Below are 17,283 nucleotides of genomic sequence, written 5' to 3' on the forward strand. Positions count from 1 at the left end.
GACTTGTGCAGTCGAGATGCAATTCGCACTACATATTACCCAACCTCCAGCCTGTCCTAGTGGCCAGTCACTGGTTTGCTGTGCCAAGTCCGGATGTCAGTGAGCAGTGAGTCAGATCGTCTCCTCCCGCACATGTGTATGTGTGGTGCTGCTTGTGCAGGATCAGGGCCTTGCTGGAGAGGAGGCAGCAGGGTAGGCTGGAGAATATGTTCCTGCAGAATAATTACATAAACTCCCACACAAAGAGCTGTATATCCACTGAAGAGTTTTGTTTATAACCTGCCGTCTCAAGTTTAAGTCCTGCTAAGGCCAGCACCGTCTTTCATTCATCTGAAGAGGATGAAATGGGCACCAATATGTTGCTTCAGAATAACATCTATTGTAAACATTCGAGTCAGTTTACAGTTTATGCTTTGCAAATGTTTACTCTCAGATTACCACCAGATTACCTGAGTTTCACTGTTCCTTTTAATTTTTTAACTACTCAGCCTTTCTTCCTTTCTGTTGGCAGTGAGAGTGACAGAAAGAGGACATTGTTTGTAATTAACTTTCAGCCTCGGGGGTGATCAATGCTTGCCAAACAGAGGATCTCGGACTCAATATCTGTGTCTTCCCTGCTTCACTAGACTCGAAATGTTATGAAGCTAAATTTTCTTCATCAAGTATTTATGTGCCCTCAACAGGCACGCAAAACACAATGGGTGACCAATAATGATGAGCTTTACTTTTGCTGTGCATGTCCTCACGAAAGGTAAAAGACCCAAAGGTGGCTTCGCCTTAAAATCAAGCCAAATGTTTCCCTGGTATGTCTAACTCTCCCTTAGCTCTTCCTATATTTAGGTTAACAGTCAGTGTGGTAATTGCACAGTGTCTTAGGAACTACTAAAACTGCAAAATAACAAAGTGATGAAATGAATGCTGGAGTAGCTTTATAGTTTTACTATGTACGTAAAAAGAAGCCACACCTTGCATAATTGAAGAATGATCATTACTTCATGGCATATTCACATTAAATCAAATGTGCATTTGTAATGTTGGCCTAACTGCGAATATGCCTCTGCTGCACACACCTCTTTCACTATTAGGAATAGTTTTTGAAGTGTATTTTCACATTTCCCTTCTTTAAAGAGTAACCCAACCTATGTTAGTTAGATGACCAATGTCACAACCTGTAGCACAACTTGTTTGATGACTACACCAGAGCCCGTGGGTATGGAACATTGAGCTGAATCAATGCAAAGACTCAGGATTTCATTCCAGTTCATTGTTTTACTCCTACTCCGCCATTCAAGACACATGCAAGCCATGTAAATAAACGTTTACCACTGGGCCTATCTCACACACACATAAGGACACCCTTTGACTCTGAATGCAACATTTGTTCCAGTGAAAGATATATGTTAATTACGAGTTGAAATTCTGACAGTTAATTAGGGTGTAAGGCCTAGCCATTTGCTCTTTGATTGCAATCCTTACAATCTCATGGAAGTTTGGTCAATAATAAAAATTAAAATACAGTACATGTGGGTGATTTTGAAGAACGAAAAAGCAGAGGGCCAGATTTACTAAAAAGTGGAGTAGCGTGGTGCTGCTCCAAAATCGGCAGCACTGCGCTGCGTCACTTTAGAAACGCAGGGATGCACCATATTTATTAAAATATGTAAATGTGAGGGCACACTACAGAGCACCATTGTAACATCACAAAAAGTGATATTCCAGTGGTGCTAGGGCCTTGTAAATCTGGGACAGAGTGCTGCAAATATCGTTTTCTCACATTAGCTTCCAATAAGGCAGATTTTATTCTTTCCTGATTTTTTTTGCTTTAACAGTATTGGTCCTGAGTGCTACAAATATTGTTTTCGCACATTAGCTTCTAATAAGGCAGATTTTATTCTTTGCTGATTTTTTTAACACTATTAACAGCTGCAGGTCTTTTAGGCAGGGGTGGGCAGAGTTCACAGAATTCTATTCCGTGGAATTCCACAGAGTTGTCTTAAAACTCTGTGGAATTCTGCGGAGTTCCGCGTGCAGCAGAGTGCTGCCTGTCCTATTGGCACCCTAGCCCGAATGCACCCCATCTCAAAAGTGCTAAGCAGGGTTAGCCCACCAGTGTGGAGTCTGCTGCTCTCCACACCTGCAAACTTCCCTTCACCACCTCCCCTCGTTCACAAACTTGCTACAGAGGGCCAAGCACCCCCTATCTTGCACCAGCCTTGACATTGCTTCCTGAGCACTTACACACAGCCTCAGACCACCCTTTCTTTAGGGCCCAGCACAAGCAAACCAGCTCACCACCAGCACCCTGGTATTTTCACAAAGTGCCTAGCTTTGCTTGCTACTGGGCTCTAACGCACTCTCTCTGGCCACACACATCTCTGTCTGGAGGGGACTGCCAGACTACCACTCAGCACACAGCTGTTGCTCCCTCGGTCTCCAGTTCTCCCTGCTGGTCTAAGTACCGTACCCCATAACAAACTTCCTTTCCCAGGAATCTGGGGAGACAGGTTCTTTTCAAGTGGAGCTCTGACAGCAAGTTTATTTTTTTCAAAGAACAGACCCCCCCCCATATGCAAATCCTGTCCATGCCCAGTGCCGGCCCCCATGTGCACATAGAAGAGAAAGTGAAACAATGGTCTTACCTGGGACACAATTGCCAGTAGCCTGGTTCTCTGCCTCTCTCTGCACTCTGGTCCCGAGTTGCTGAGGGCAGTGAAAGTTGGGAGGCCTGTCACTGACATCGGGCCGAGTGCACACTGAAGCCCAGTTATGGGCCACACACCACAAGTGCAGACTGTCTTTGCTTGCCCTGTGTGGTCCATAACTGGGCTGCAGTGCGCACACGGTGAGCTCCACTCTGCTGCAGGGACTAGTGGAGTTTTTGGCCGAACTCTGCACTATAAGTGGAGCACGGAGTGCCAAAAACTCTGTTAACACCACCACGGAGCAGAGCTCACGGCCCACTCCTACTTTTAAGGAGAAAGAATGCAGGTGATTTGGTCAGTTATCGCACTTGCCAATATTATTTTATTTTAATCTCTGACATTCCCCCATACTTTTGTTTTTTGGCGCTGTTTGAATGCCACTCATTTAAGGGCTACCTCACCAATGATGCCAGTGTTAATTATGGAAATTTTTGTTGCCAGTGCAAAATTTGTAAAATAATGAGTGCAAGTGCCCAACGCTCTGCTCTGAAGCCCAAGGCAATTGCAATTACATGTTGGCGTACCCAATACTAAGGCTGCATTGTCTTGAAGCAACCTCACACCTCTTTAAACCACTACCAGACACACCCTGCCCTTTTATTACCCTCTTGTAGGATCCTGCTTTATCCCTTTATGACAGCTTTTCCTTCTTTCTCTTCCTCCGTCTTTACATTTTGTTGGTTTTTCCGCTCTTACTCTTGGTAAATGTCTGATGCAGAAAATTGAGTGGTGGTCTCCTACAATGAGTGCTGGTGGCCCCCTCCACCAACCAATGGCTTACCCAAGCACTGCTAGGTCCTGCCAGTAAAAGGGAAGACCCTCAATTGGTATTTTCATCATGTTTTCCCTTGAGGGACAGTACCAACAAAAGGCTCCTTACTGCACGGTTGTGTTTGCTGTTAGCTATATGTTTTGAGGTTAAGCAAAACTATTCCATAGAAGACATGGATTTTGACCCCAAGTACACATCTAAAGACTGACTATTATTGAGCTTTCCCTATACTGCAGGAGATATTATGAGCAATATAGTGATCATGAATATAAGAATCATAATGACTGAATACAAGGGATGATCATGCACACAGAGACCTATATTTATTTTTTACAGTGAATGTCGGCAAACTATTTTATGCAAAGTTTGGAAAGTGGAGGAGTGATAGTGTCTAAAAGAAACAAGAGGATCTGGCCACTTCCTCACACTAGCCCTTCCGAGAATTATCTGTTTGCTTAGTCAAAGCTCTGGACATTGCAGCTGCTGGTGGAGTTGTATCTGGTAGGTGTAATGCAACCACAGCAACACCCAGTACAAGCTAGGAGCAGGACAATACTGCTTTGTCCAGCTATGCTCCCTCCTTCTTTAGAGCAGGAACGAACCTGAAAATCTAGCCCCATCCAGATTGATTTGAGGTCTCAACTTTGAACATTTTAAATGCCCGCACTGGCAATGGGCTGCATTCCAATTATCACTAACTGTATATAAGATGCCCTTCAGTTCACTTATTCACAGCCCTCTACAAGACCAGTGAGCCCCTGCTGGTGCTATCCTAGACTTTTGGAATTGCCACCTGACCTTCTTTTCTAGACAGGAGCCAAAATTGAAGCTCTGCCAGAGGTTCTGTCAAACAAGTATTTCAGCTCCACCAACCCAGAGCTCTCATATGCCGAGCAATCCCCTCAGTAGAGACTGATGAGTTCCTCACAAGACACTGCCTACAAGTGCTGTTGGTCTGAAAGAGGTGTAGTGACTCTGGTTGGTGAGTACACTCCATTGCACAAAGGTTTGCATTGCTAAGTATACAGGGACAGTTCTGCAATGTTTCTGATACCCTCTGATGAAAGTGGCAGAAGCATATGCCCATTATCAGCTTATATTCTCACTGCTAGATGTGTCTCATGCCACACTTGGGGCACAACTGACACTGACAGGCTGTGTGAAGATTGTGCAATATGGACGCTAGGGTAGCCAAAGATGCAAAATTTCCAAGCCCAGGAGAGGTGCGAACCCTAAAAAGAAAAGTTGCAACCTTCATTTCCTATCCATATAGAATTCTACACTGTAATTTTCTGACTGTGACAGTTCCTTACATGTAGCTTTTGAAAGTTTTGCCGGCTCCCAATCTGCTCAGGTGACTTGGCTCACGTCTTCTTGGGGCTGCAACTTAAAGATAACAAGATGTTATCTTGCAGTCCAAGTGCACGGGGAGACCACATCCTAATCAATGTGTGCAAAGAAGCCGAATCCACTGGTACTTTTTTTTCGACCTCCAATAAGGAATTAAACAACACATGACTCCAAATGTGGTTTCAATACTGGCAAACAGGCTTAAGGGAGTGATCCCACATCTTATCAATTTGTTGCAGATAGGGTTTGTCCCTCGACAGTACTCACAGAATCATTTTAGATCACTGTCCGTCCTGTTAAGACTCACCAAGAACTTCCCACAAGATACAAGTGACTTCTCAATGGACGTCCAAAAAGTATTCATAGTGTTTTTAATTTGGGATATTTATTTCAAACTCTTGAGAGGGTAAGGCATGGTTCTGAGTTGATATCAAAGGTGAAATGGCACCTTCTAGCAACTCCACCACCACTCTAAATTGTGGAGGCTTCCTAACTACTTCCTTCAGTATGAATAGAGGCATGACACTAAATTGCCACTGTCACCATTGCATTAAAGCCCTTAGTAATGGATCTGTGCAAAGGGTTGTATTCACATGTCATTGACACAAACACAATACTCTTCAAGGACAGTATCCTACTGTTGCTCACTAACCTAGACTTTTCACTGCCTGCTGTGTTATCATTGAAATGAGAATGTACCCCCATCATAGGCTACAAAGTAAATTGGAGCAAGAGCGAGGCAGTACCCATGTCCAGGTTTAACACTGCTCTTCATTATCCATTAAATGGCACAACTTTCAAGGGAAACCGAGCAGTCTAAAATATCTTGGTAGCAAACGCCTAACATGCATATTAGAAGATAATGTGAGTCTCTGATTTGAAGGACTGCCAATGAGACACCTGCTTGTCACACCTTTATTGATCGCTCTGGGCAGGGCCCAAATGGTGAAGATGGTTTGGCTAGTAAGCCGTTTCATATCTTACAAGAGTAATTCAACTTGAATAGACTCAGAGTTCCCCCCTTTTTAATCCTTGGCTACTTAAACACTTGAAAGCGTGTCCAGTCCTTAAAAATTACTTATACTTGGACACGCCGGAGGTCGGTGAATCTTTTGACCGGGTTGAGCTCTCCTCATCCAAAGAATTGTCGGATCCCTCAATTCAATAGTCAATAACCATTTATAATCAATAACCAATACTCGATTAGTAATCAATCAACAAATTTGTTAAACAGAAAATCAGTAATTAGACACGCCATGACCTTTCAGTCATGAATAACCACACCTGTTTATTAAAGGTTAATGAGTTCATTTCCCTTATTAACAAAGCTAGCACAATATAAGTAAGTCTCAAAATCAAACGGTATACATATACGAACATTACTAGCTGTCCATAGCGACGGAAGAAACACAATCTACGCAAGATTTGGATTATAATGCACTCGGTTATAGCAATGCAAATCACTAATATGAGTAACTGAATTTGACTAATTGCATACATTGGTCAGCATAACAAGATTTCAATTCAGCATGGTGCATCAAATGAATACCTCAACTAACCTCTGATTAGCATTGGCATGCGGGGCTTCATGCAAAAGAATTTAATCAACATAAATTTAGAAAACTTCTAGCTTAGGCTCTGTCAAAATAAGCAGTTGGTACCTAAGAAGGAAAATACAATGAATAATACATTTATCCTTTCATAATTACCAAATACAATCAGCACTCAAGGGTAGTCTTCGTCATTCAGGTACCGGTTCGATCAGCATGGGGCAAATTTCAAAGGGGCAAAGTTTAAGTCAAGTTTTCCTTGCAGCAGCAAGGTAAATGGGGCAAAAGTTATCGTATGGGCAAGACGGGGTAAAGTCAAAGTTAAAGTCTCTAGGGTGAGAATTCTTTAAAGTCTCTCTTTATTGGATAGAGAAAAAGCATGAAAGTGTCATTTAAAATGGCGTCTTGAATCCGGCTTCAAAATGGCATCAAGAAAATGGCTGACTTCTTTTTGTCCGGTGGGTTTAAGTAAGAAAACGTTCCAAATTCTTCAGGTCTTCCATTGGAGGGTTCATAGGGTGGCTTCCTTTTGACCAATGAATAGTGTCTTTCTCTTAGTACTCATTTATGCAAAAGGTGTCCTTGGAGCTTTGGAACACAAGTAGCAACAAAGTTTGCCAATTATTTCTGTATCAGTGTCTTTATTGTCTGCACCTGCAGAAACTGACCTTGCTTCAAAGAGGATGAAACTTGCCTAGCACGAAACCTTGAGATAAGTGTATTAGTCATTCTACTGGAAAAATACAGCTTTAAAGACACAAAATATATGTTTGTTAATACAAGTGAAAACCACGCAGTTAAAATTGAGACCAGGCGACTAGGCCAAAGCCTCTGCTAAATTTAAGCTAAGCATACAACAGTTTTAACGAGAAAATCATAAAATACATTTGCCATTATGACGGATTACTACATTGTCGATTCTTCATGATTAATCAAGCTCGTTTATACTAAATGGTGAACTACTTCGTGGGCACATTTTCTACACATATTATTTTTCTTTGCTAAAATCACATATCCCTTATACGATTTTGTTACATGATATATGAATGCTTGTTAGCCTTTCTTTTTCTGCTTCATCAATCCCTCCTCTGATGACTAATTATGTCATCACATCAAATCTTCCACCACAAATTGTATTTCATTAAAATTCTGTTTCAGTAATTTGGCATTTCAGTCAATTCCCTCTTCCTTATTGTTCCCTTTGATTTTTCCCTGTATATTTCCACTATTTTATTCTGTTCTTTCTCTTCTCTTCTCCTCTTGTTTCTTGATTTCAATATTTTAATAGCTTTCCATATTCCCCAAATACCAATTAAGCAAATTAATATTATTAATATTCCTTTTACTATTTTCAGTAATAATCCGCTCCAAATGTTGCTGAGACAATTTCCCACAGAAGCAAATCCTTTTCAAACCTTTTCCCATACTCCTGGTTCTTTCAGTTCTTTCAAATCTACACTCTCGTTAGTTAAATTTGTAAGCATATTTCTAATTTGCCGACTGTTGTCTGGTATATAAGAACAACAGTGATGTGCACTAAGCGTTTTGCAAACACCGCCATTCTTTGCTAAAAGAATGTCTAAAGCAAGCCGATTTTGAAGAGTCATAGCTCTTTCTGCAGCAAGTTCAGCATCAATCAGGATCATGGCTCCTGAGAATTTTGTCAGCATATTATCCACAATAGTAGACAACTTTTGTATTTTAATTGAATTCAATATAACTCCTACTGAAGGAATCATTGCTCCAAATATATCTCCTACCACACCAGAAGCTGTCTCCCTTTTCTGAATACGATGTCATTCAGACAGCTTTGGAAATTTCTTTAAGTCGTCCAGTTGAAAAATCTTTGGAAATACTATTCCCAAATAACCTCTCCCATACCATCCTTTTGGAAGACTATAATAGGCATTGAGTCCACAAATATAGTATACTCCTGGAGTATCTGGATCTAGTTAAACAAAAAGAGGGACTGGGAGATTGCTGGTCCAGTGTACGTTCTCCCTGAGCGTAGACTAATCAAAACAAAGAGTTCACTGTTCCAAAAGGATAAATCCAGATAGGATGCCGGTTGTCGGTAAAATGATAGGAGTGCACTCCTATCAGTTTACCGACAACCGGCGTCCTATCACTCCTATCATTTTACCGACAACCGGCGTCCTATCTGGATTTATCCTTTTGGAACAGTGTACTCTTTGTTTTGATTAGTATCTGGATCTAGGCCATTTAACATGAACGTCCATTTACTCTGGAACAAAAACACGTGTTTACATTCACTTGTTCCTACAAAGATTGTGTCATAGCATGATTTAGGTCTATATATACAAAGTTTCCCTATGTGTATTGCTTCTAAAGCTAGTTCCCCTTGTGTCTTTATTACGGCAAAAGCAGAGTTATCTACAGATGTCCTTTTGTGCAATTCTTTTTCTAATTTTTCCTTTACCATTTTCCTTCTATCTTCAGTGTGATCTAAAAAGCTTTTCTCTACTGGTGAAAGCAAGCATGTAAGGTTTTCTTTATGAGCTTGAAACGTGGAAAAAGATGATAATGCTTCAAAGAAACCCCTAACTATTTTTATATAATAATCTCTTGCTACTTTACTCAAGTACTCTATTATTCGGACATATGAAAATATGACATCATGATTGGAATAGAAGTATTGAATATACTCCTGGCCTTAAAATCTGGTTAGTAGCAGATTACATGTTATTCCATACGTAAGAGGCATGCTATGATATGTCACTCCTTCTATTACTGAGCTAGGTATTTGTGTGCACACATAACAATCTTTTGCGTCCATTGTCTCAACATACTCATTCAGTAAACGATAGAAGACATTAGACGAAAGCTCTTTCTTGTTGTGTAAATATTTTTCGTCTTGTTCGAGTTTCTTTAAAGGGGTTAGTTCAGTAGTAGTTTTAAGAGTAGAAGCATCATTCGCATCTCTTTCATTCCCTCCATGCATTCCAAGAATAATTGCCATCATTATTAGTACGCATGCAGTTATTAGACCTATACACATATATTTACAATATTTCATTTTATGTCCTTTTGTCGTACTGCCTGGCATGATCTATATAGAATCAGAAAGTTGAAGACACTTTATCAAATCAAATTTGCAGATATATATATATAAAGGATTGTAAGGAAATGCCTCCTTGGCATGGTTGCCCACTGACTTTTTGCCTTTGCTGATGCTATGTTTACAATTGAAAGTGTGCTGAGGCCTGCTAACCAGGCCCCAGCACCAGTGTTCTTTCCCTAACCTGTACTTTTGTATCCACAATTGGCAGACCCTGGCATCCAGATAAGTCCCTTGTAACTGGTACTTCTAGTACCAAGGGCCCTGATGCCAAGGAAGGTCTCTAAGGGCTGCAGCATGTCTTATGCCACCCTGGAGACCTCTCACTCAGCACAGACACACTGCTTGCCAGCTTGTGTGTGCTAGTGAGGACAAAACGAGTAAGTCGACATGGCACTCCCCTCAGGGTGCCATGCCAGCCTCTCACTGCCTATGCAGTATAGGTAAGACACCCCTCTAGCAGGCCTTACAGCCCTAAGGCAGGGTGCACTATACCATAGGTGAGGGTACCAGTGCATGAGCATGGTACCCCTACAGTGTCTAAACAAAACCTTAGACATTGTAAGTGCAGGGTAGCCATAAGAGTATATGGTCTGGGAGTCTGTCAAACACGAACTCCATAGCACCATAATGGCTACACTGAAAACTGGGAAGTTTGGTATCAAACTTCTCAGCCCAATAAATGCACACTGATGCCAGTGTACATTTTATTGTAAAATACACCACAGAGGGCACCTTAGAGGTGCCCCCTGAAACTTAACCGACTGTCTGTGTAGGCTGACTAGTTCCAGCAGCCTGCCACACCAGAGACATGTTGCTGGCCCCATGGGGAGAGTGCCTTTGTCACTCTGAGGCCAGTAACAAAGCCTGCACTGGGTGGAGATGCTAACACCTCCCCCAGGCAGGAGCTGTGACACCTGGCGGTGAGCCTCAAAGGCTCACCCCTTTGTCACAGCCCAGCAGGGCACTCCAGCTTAGTGGAGTTGCCCGCCCCCTCCGGCCACGGCCCCCACTTTTGGCGGCAAGGCTGGAGGGAACAAAGAAAGCAACAAGGAGGAGTCACTGGCCAGTCAGGACAGCCCCTAAGGTGTCCTGAGCTGAAGTGACTCTAACTTTTAGAAATCCTCCATCTTGCAGATGGAGGATTCCCCCAATAGGGTTAGGATTGTGACCCCCTCCCCTTGGGAGGAGGCACAAAGAGGGTGTACCCACCCTCAGGGCTAGTAGCCATTGGCTACTAACCCCCCAGACCTAAACACGCCCTTAAATTTAGTATTTAAGGGCTACCCTGAACCCTAGAAAATCAGATTCCTGCAACTACAAGAAGAAGGACTGCCTAGCTGAAAACCCCTGCAGAGGAAGACCAGAAGACGACAACTGCCTTGGCTCCAGAAACTCACCGGCCTGTCTCCTGCCTTCCAAAGATCCTGCTCCAGCGACGCCTTCCAAAGGGACCAGCGACCTCGACATCCTCTGAGGACTGCCCCTGCTTCAAAAAGACAAGAAACTCCCGAGGACAGTGGACCTGCTCCAAGAAAAGCTGCAACTTTGTTTCCAGCAGCTTTAAAGAACCCTGCAAACTCCCCGCAAGAAGCGTGAGACTTGCAACACTGCACCCGGCGACCCCGACTCGGCTGGTGGCGATCCAATATCTCAGGAGGGACCCCAGGACTACTCTAAGACCGTGAGTACAAAAACCTGTCCCCCCTGAGCCCCCACAGCGCCGCCTGCAGAGGGAATCCCGAGGCTTCCCCTGACCGCGACTCTTTGAATCCTAAGTCCCGACACCTGGGAGAGACCCTGCACCCGCAGCCCCCAGGACCTGAAGGACCGGACTTTCACTGGAGGAGTGACCCCCAGGAGTCCCTCTCCCTTGACCAAGTGGAGGTTTCCCCGAGGAACCCCCCCCTTGCCTGCCTGCAGCGCTGAAGAGATCCCTAGATCTCCCATTGACTTCCATTACAAACCCGACGCTTGTTTCTACACTGCACCCGGCCGCCCCCGCGCTGCTGAGGGTGAAATTTCTGTGTGGGCTTGTGTCCCCCCCGGTGCCCTACAAAACCCCCCTGGTCTGCCCTCCGAAGACGCGGGTACTTACCTGCAAGCAGACCGGAACCGGCGCACCCCCTTCTCTCCATTCTAGCCTATGTGTTTTGGGCACCACTTTGAACTCTGCACCTGACCGGCCCTGAGCTGCTGGTGTGGTGACTTTGGGGTTGCTCTGAACCCCCAACGGTGGGCTACCTTGGACCAAGAACTGAACCCTGTAAGTGTCTTACTTACCTGGTAAAACTAACCAAAACTTACCTCCCCTAGGAACTGTGAAAATTGCACTGTGTCCACTTTTAAAACAGCTATTTGTCAATAACTTGAAAAGTATACATGCAATTTTTATGATTTAAAGTTCCTAAAGTACTTACCTGCAATACCTTTCAAATGAGATATTACATGTAGAATTTGAACCTGTGGTTCTTAAAATAAACTAAGAAAATATATTTTTCTATACAAAAACCTATTGGCTGGATTTGTCTCTGAGTGTGTGTACCTCATTTATTGTCTATGTGTATGTACAACAAATGCTTAACACTACTCCTTGGATAAGCCTACTGCTCGACCACACTACCACAAAATAGAGCATTAGTATTATCTCTTTTTACCACTATTTTACCTCTAAGGGGAACCCTTGGACTCTGTGCATGCTATTCCTTACTTTGAAATAGCACATACAGAGCCAACTTCCTACATTGGTGGATCAGCGGTGGGGTACAAGACTTTGCATTTGCTGGACTACTCAGCCAATACCTGATCACACGACAAATTCCAAAATTGTCATTAGAAATTGATTTTTGCAATTTGAAAAGTTTTCTAAATTCTTAAAAGACCTGCTAGGGCCTTGTGTTAGATCCTGTTTAGCATTTCTTTTAGAGTTTAAAAGTTTGTAAAAGTTTGAATTAGATTCTAGAACCAGTTGTAGATTCTTAAAAAGTATTCCAACTTTTAGAAGCAAAATGTCTAGCACAGATGTGACTGTGGTGGAACTCGACACCACACCTTACCTCCATCTTAAGATGAGGGAGCTAAGGTCACTCTGTAAAATAAAGAAAATAACAATGGGCCCCAAACCTACCAAAATACAGCTCCAGGAGCTTTTGGCAGAGTTTGAAAAGGCCAACCCCTCTGAGGGTGGCAACTCAGAGGAAGAGGATAGTGACTTGGAGGACAATTCCCCCCTACCAGTCCTATCTAAGGAGAACAGGGTCCCTCAAACCCTGACTCCAAAAATAATAGTCAGAGATGCTGGTTCCCTCACAGGATAGACCAACACCTCTGAAATCACTGAGGATTGCCCCAGTGAAGAGGACATCCAGTTAGCCAGGATGGCCAAAAGATTGGCTTTGGAAAGACAGATCCTAGCCATAGAGAGGGAAAGACAAGAGATGGGCCTAGGACCCATCAATGGTGGCAGCAACATAAATAGGGTCAGAGATTCTCCTGACATGTTGAAAATCCCTAAAGGGATTGTAACTAAATATGAAGATGGTGATGACATCACCAAATGGTTCACAGCTTTTGAGAGGGCTTGTGTAACCAGAAAAGTGAACAGATCTCACTGGGGTGCTCTCCTTTGGGAAATGTTCACAGGAAAGTGTAGGGATAGACTCCTCACACTCTCTGGACAAGATGCAGAATCTCATGACCTCATGAAGGGTACCCTGATTGAGGGCTTTGGATTCTCCACTGAGGAGTATAGGATTAGATTCAGGGGGGCTCAAAAATCCTAGAGCCAGACCTGGGTTGACTTTGTAGACTACTCAGTAAAAACACTAGATGGTTGGATTCAAGGCAGTGGTGTAAGTAATTATGATGGGCTGTACAATTTATTTGTGAAAGAACACCTGTTAAGTAATTGTTTCAATGATAAACTGCATCAGCATCTGGTAGACCTAGGACCAATTTCTCCCCAAGAATTGGGAAAGAAGGCGGACCATTGGGTCAAGACAAGGGTGTCCAAGACTTCAACAGGGGGTGACCAAAAGAAAGGGGTCACAAAGACTCCCCAGGGGAAGGGTGATGAGACAACCAAAACTAAAAATAGTGAAGAGTCTTCTACAGGCCCCCAAAAACCTGCACAGGAGGGTGGGCCCAGAGCCTCTTCACAAAACAATGGGTACAAGGGTAAAAACTTTGATCCCAAAAAGGCCTGGTGTCATAGCTGTAAACAGCATGGACACCAAACTGGAGACAAGGCCTGTCCCAAGAAAGGTTCCACTCCAAACTCCCATCCAGGTAACACTGGTATGGCTAGTCTCCAAGTGGGATCAACAGTGTGCCCAGAGCAAATCAGGGTCCACACTGAAGCTACTCTAGTTTCTGAGGGTGGGGTGGATTTAGCCACACTAGCTGTCTGGCCGCCTAACATGCAAAAATACAGACAGCAACTCTTAATTAATGGGACTAGAATAGAGGGCCTGAGGGATACAGGTGCCAGTGTCACCATGGTGACAGAGAAACTGGTTTCCCCTGGCCAATACCTGACTGGAAAAACTTACACAGTCACCAACGCTGACAATCAGAAAAAAGTACATCCCATGGCAATGGTTACTTTAGAATGGGGAGGGGTCAATGGCCTGAAACAGGTGGTGGTCTCCTCAAATATCCCAGTGGACTGTCTGCTTGGAAATGACCTGGAGTCCTCAGCATGGGCTGAGGTAGAACTAAAAACCCATGCAGCAATGCTGGGTATCCCTGAACTGGTGTGTGTGAATACAAGAGCACAATGCAAGGCACAGGGTGAACAAGTAGAGCTGGAGTCTGGAAGAATGGCCCAGCCTACCAAGAGGAAAGGAAAGTCAGTTGGGAAACCAACTGCAACACAGCAAAAGAAAGGGAACCTCTCTTCTCAGGAAGAAGTTCTGCCCTCTGAGGGAACTGAGCCTTTGGAGCTTGAACCTTATCAGGTTGAGCTCTTAGGCCCAGGGGGACCCTCAAGGGAGGAGCTGTGTAAGGGACAAGAAACCTGTCCCTCTCTTGAAGGCCTTAGGCAGCAAGCTGCTGAAGAGTCCAAGGGCAAGAAAAATGGAACACATAGGGTCTATTGGGAAGATGGACTCCTGTACACTGAGGCCAGAGACCCCAAACCTGGTGCCACTAGGAGAGTGGTAGTGCCTCAGCTGTTCAGAGAGTTCATCCTAACATTGGCCCATGACATTCCCCTTGCTGGACATTTGGGACAAACCAAGACGTGGGAGAGGCTAGTCAACCACTTCTACTGGCCCAATATGTCCAACATGGTTAAGGAGTTTTGCCTCTCCTGCCCCACCTGTCAAGCCAGTGGTAAGACAGGTGGGCATCCAAAGGCCCCCCTCATTCCACTTCCAGTGGTGGGGGTTCCCTTTGAAAGAGTGGGTGTGGACATAGTTGGTCCACTAGAACCTCCCACAGCCTCAGGAAATATGTATATCCTGGTAGTAGTGGATCATGCTACCAGGTATCCTGAAGCTATTCCCCTTAGGTCAACTACTGCCCCTGCAGTAGCCAAGGCCCTCATTGGTATCTTTACCAGAGTGGGTTTCCCTAAGGAGGTGGTGTCTGACAGAGGTGCCAACTTCATGTCAGCATACCTGAAACATATGTGGAATGAGTGTGGAGTGACTTATAAATTCACTACACCTTACCATCCACAAACTAATGGCTTGGTTGAGAGATTCAACAAGACATTAAAAGGCATGATCATGGGGCTCCCAGAAAAACTCAAAAGGAGATGGGATGTCCTCTTGCCATGTCTGCTTTTCGCTTACAGAGAGGTGCCACAGAAGGGAGTAGGATTCTCACCCTTTGAACTTCTGTTTGGTCATCCTGTAAGAGGACCACTTGCCCTTGTTAAAGAAGGCTGGGAGAGACCTCTCCATGAGCCTAAACAGGACATAGTGGACTATGTACTTGGCCTTCGCTCTAGAATGGCAGAGTACATGGAAAAGGCAACCAAAAACCTTGAGGCCAGCCAACAGCTCCAGAAGTTTTGGTATGACCAAAAGGCTGCACTGGTTGAGTTCCAACCAGGGCAGAAAGTCTGGGTTCTGGAGCCTGTGGCTCCCAGGGCACTCCAGGACAAATGGAGTGGCCCTTACCCAGTACTAGAAAGGAAGAGTCAGGTCACCTACTTGGTGGACCTGGGCACAAGCAGGAGCCCCAAGAGGGTGATCCATGTGAACCGCCTTAAGCTCTTCCATGACAGGGCTGATGTGAATCTGTTGATGGTAACAGATGAGGATCAGGAGGCAGAGAGTGAACCTCTCCCTGATCTTCTGTCATCAGACCCAAAAGATGGCACAGTAGATGGAGTGATCTACTCAGACACCCTCTCTGGCCAACAGCAAGCTGATTGTAGGAGAGTCCTACAACAGTTTCCTGAACTCTTCTCCTTAACCCCTGGTCAGACACACCTGTGTACCCATGATGTGGACACAGGAGACAGCATGCCTGTCAAGAACAAAATCTTTAGACAATCTGACCATGTTAAGGAAAGCATCAAAGTGGAAGTCCACAAGATGCTGGAATTGGGAGTAATTGAGCGCTCTGACAGCCCCTGGGCTAGCCCAGTGGTCTTAGTCCCCAAACCTCACACCAAAGATGGAAAGAAAGAGATGAGGTTTTGTGTGGACTACAGAGGGCTCAATTCTGTCACCAAGACAGATGCTCATCCAATTCCAAGAGCTGATGAGCTCATAGACAAATTAGGTGCTGCCAAATTCTTAAGTACCTTTGACTTGACAGCAGGGTACTGGCAAATAAAAATGGCACCTGGAGCAAAAGAGAAAACAGCATTCTCCACACCTGATGGGCATTATCAGTTTACTGTTATGCCCTTTGGTTTAAAGAATGCCCCTGCCACCTTCCAAAGGTTGGTGAATCAAGTCCTTGCTGGCTTGGAGTCCTTTAGCACAGCTTATCTTGATGATATTGCTGTCTTTAGCTCCACCTGGCAGGATCACCTGGTCCACCTGAAGAAGGTTTTGAAGGCTCTGCAATCTGCAGGCCTCTCTATCAAGGCATCCAAATGCCAGATAGGGCAGGGAACTGTGGTTTACTTGGGCCACCTTGTAGGTGGAGGCCAAGTTCAGCCACTCCAACCCAAGATCCAGACTATTCTGGACTGGGTAGCTCCAAAAACCCAGACTCAAGTCAGGGCATTCCTTGGCTTGACTGGGTACTACAGGAGGTTTGTGAAGGGATATGGATCCATTGTGACAGCCCTCACTGAACTCACCTCCAAGAAAATGCCCAAGAAAGTGAACTGGACTGTGGAATGCCAACAGGCCTTTGACACCCTGAAACAAGCAATGTGCTCAGCACCAGTTCTAAAAGCTCCAGATTATTCTAAGCAGTTCATTGTGCAGACTGATGCCTCTGAACATGGGATAGGGGCAGTTTTGTCCCAAACAAATGATGATGGCCTTGACCAGCCTGTTGCTTTCATTAGCAGGAGGTTACTCCCCAGGGAGCAGCGTTGGAGTGCCATTGAGAGGGAGGCCTTTGCTGTGGTTTGGTCCCTGAAGAAGCTGAGACCATACCTCTTTGGGACTCACTTCCTAGTTCAAACTGACCACAGACCTCTCAAATGGCTGATGCAAATGAAAGGTGAAAATCCTAAACTGTTGAGGTGGTCCATCTCCCTACAGGGAATGGACTTTATAGTGGAACACAGACCTGGGACTGCCCATGCCAATGCAGATGGCCTTTCCAGGTTCTTCCACTTAGAAAATGAAGACTCTCTTGGGAAAGGTTAGTCTCATCCTCTTTCGTTTGGGGGGGGGGTTGTGTAAGGAAATG

Source organism: Pleurodeles waltl, chromosome 11, assembly GCF_031143425.1.
Source record: "Pleurodeles waltl isolate 20211129_DDA chromosome 11, aPleWal1.hap1.20221129, whole genome shotgun sequence".
Lineage (NCBI taxonomy): Eukaryota > Metazoa > Chordata > Amphibia > Caudata > Salamandridae > Pleurodeles > Pleurodeles waltl.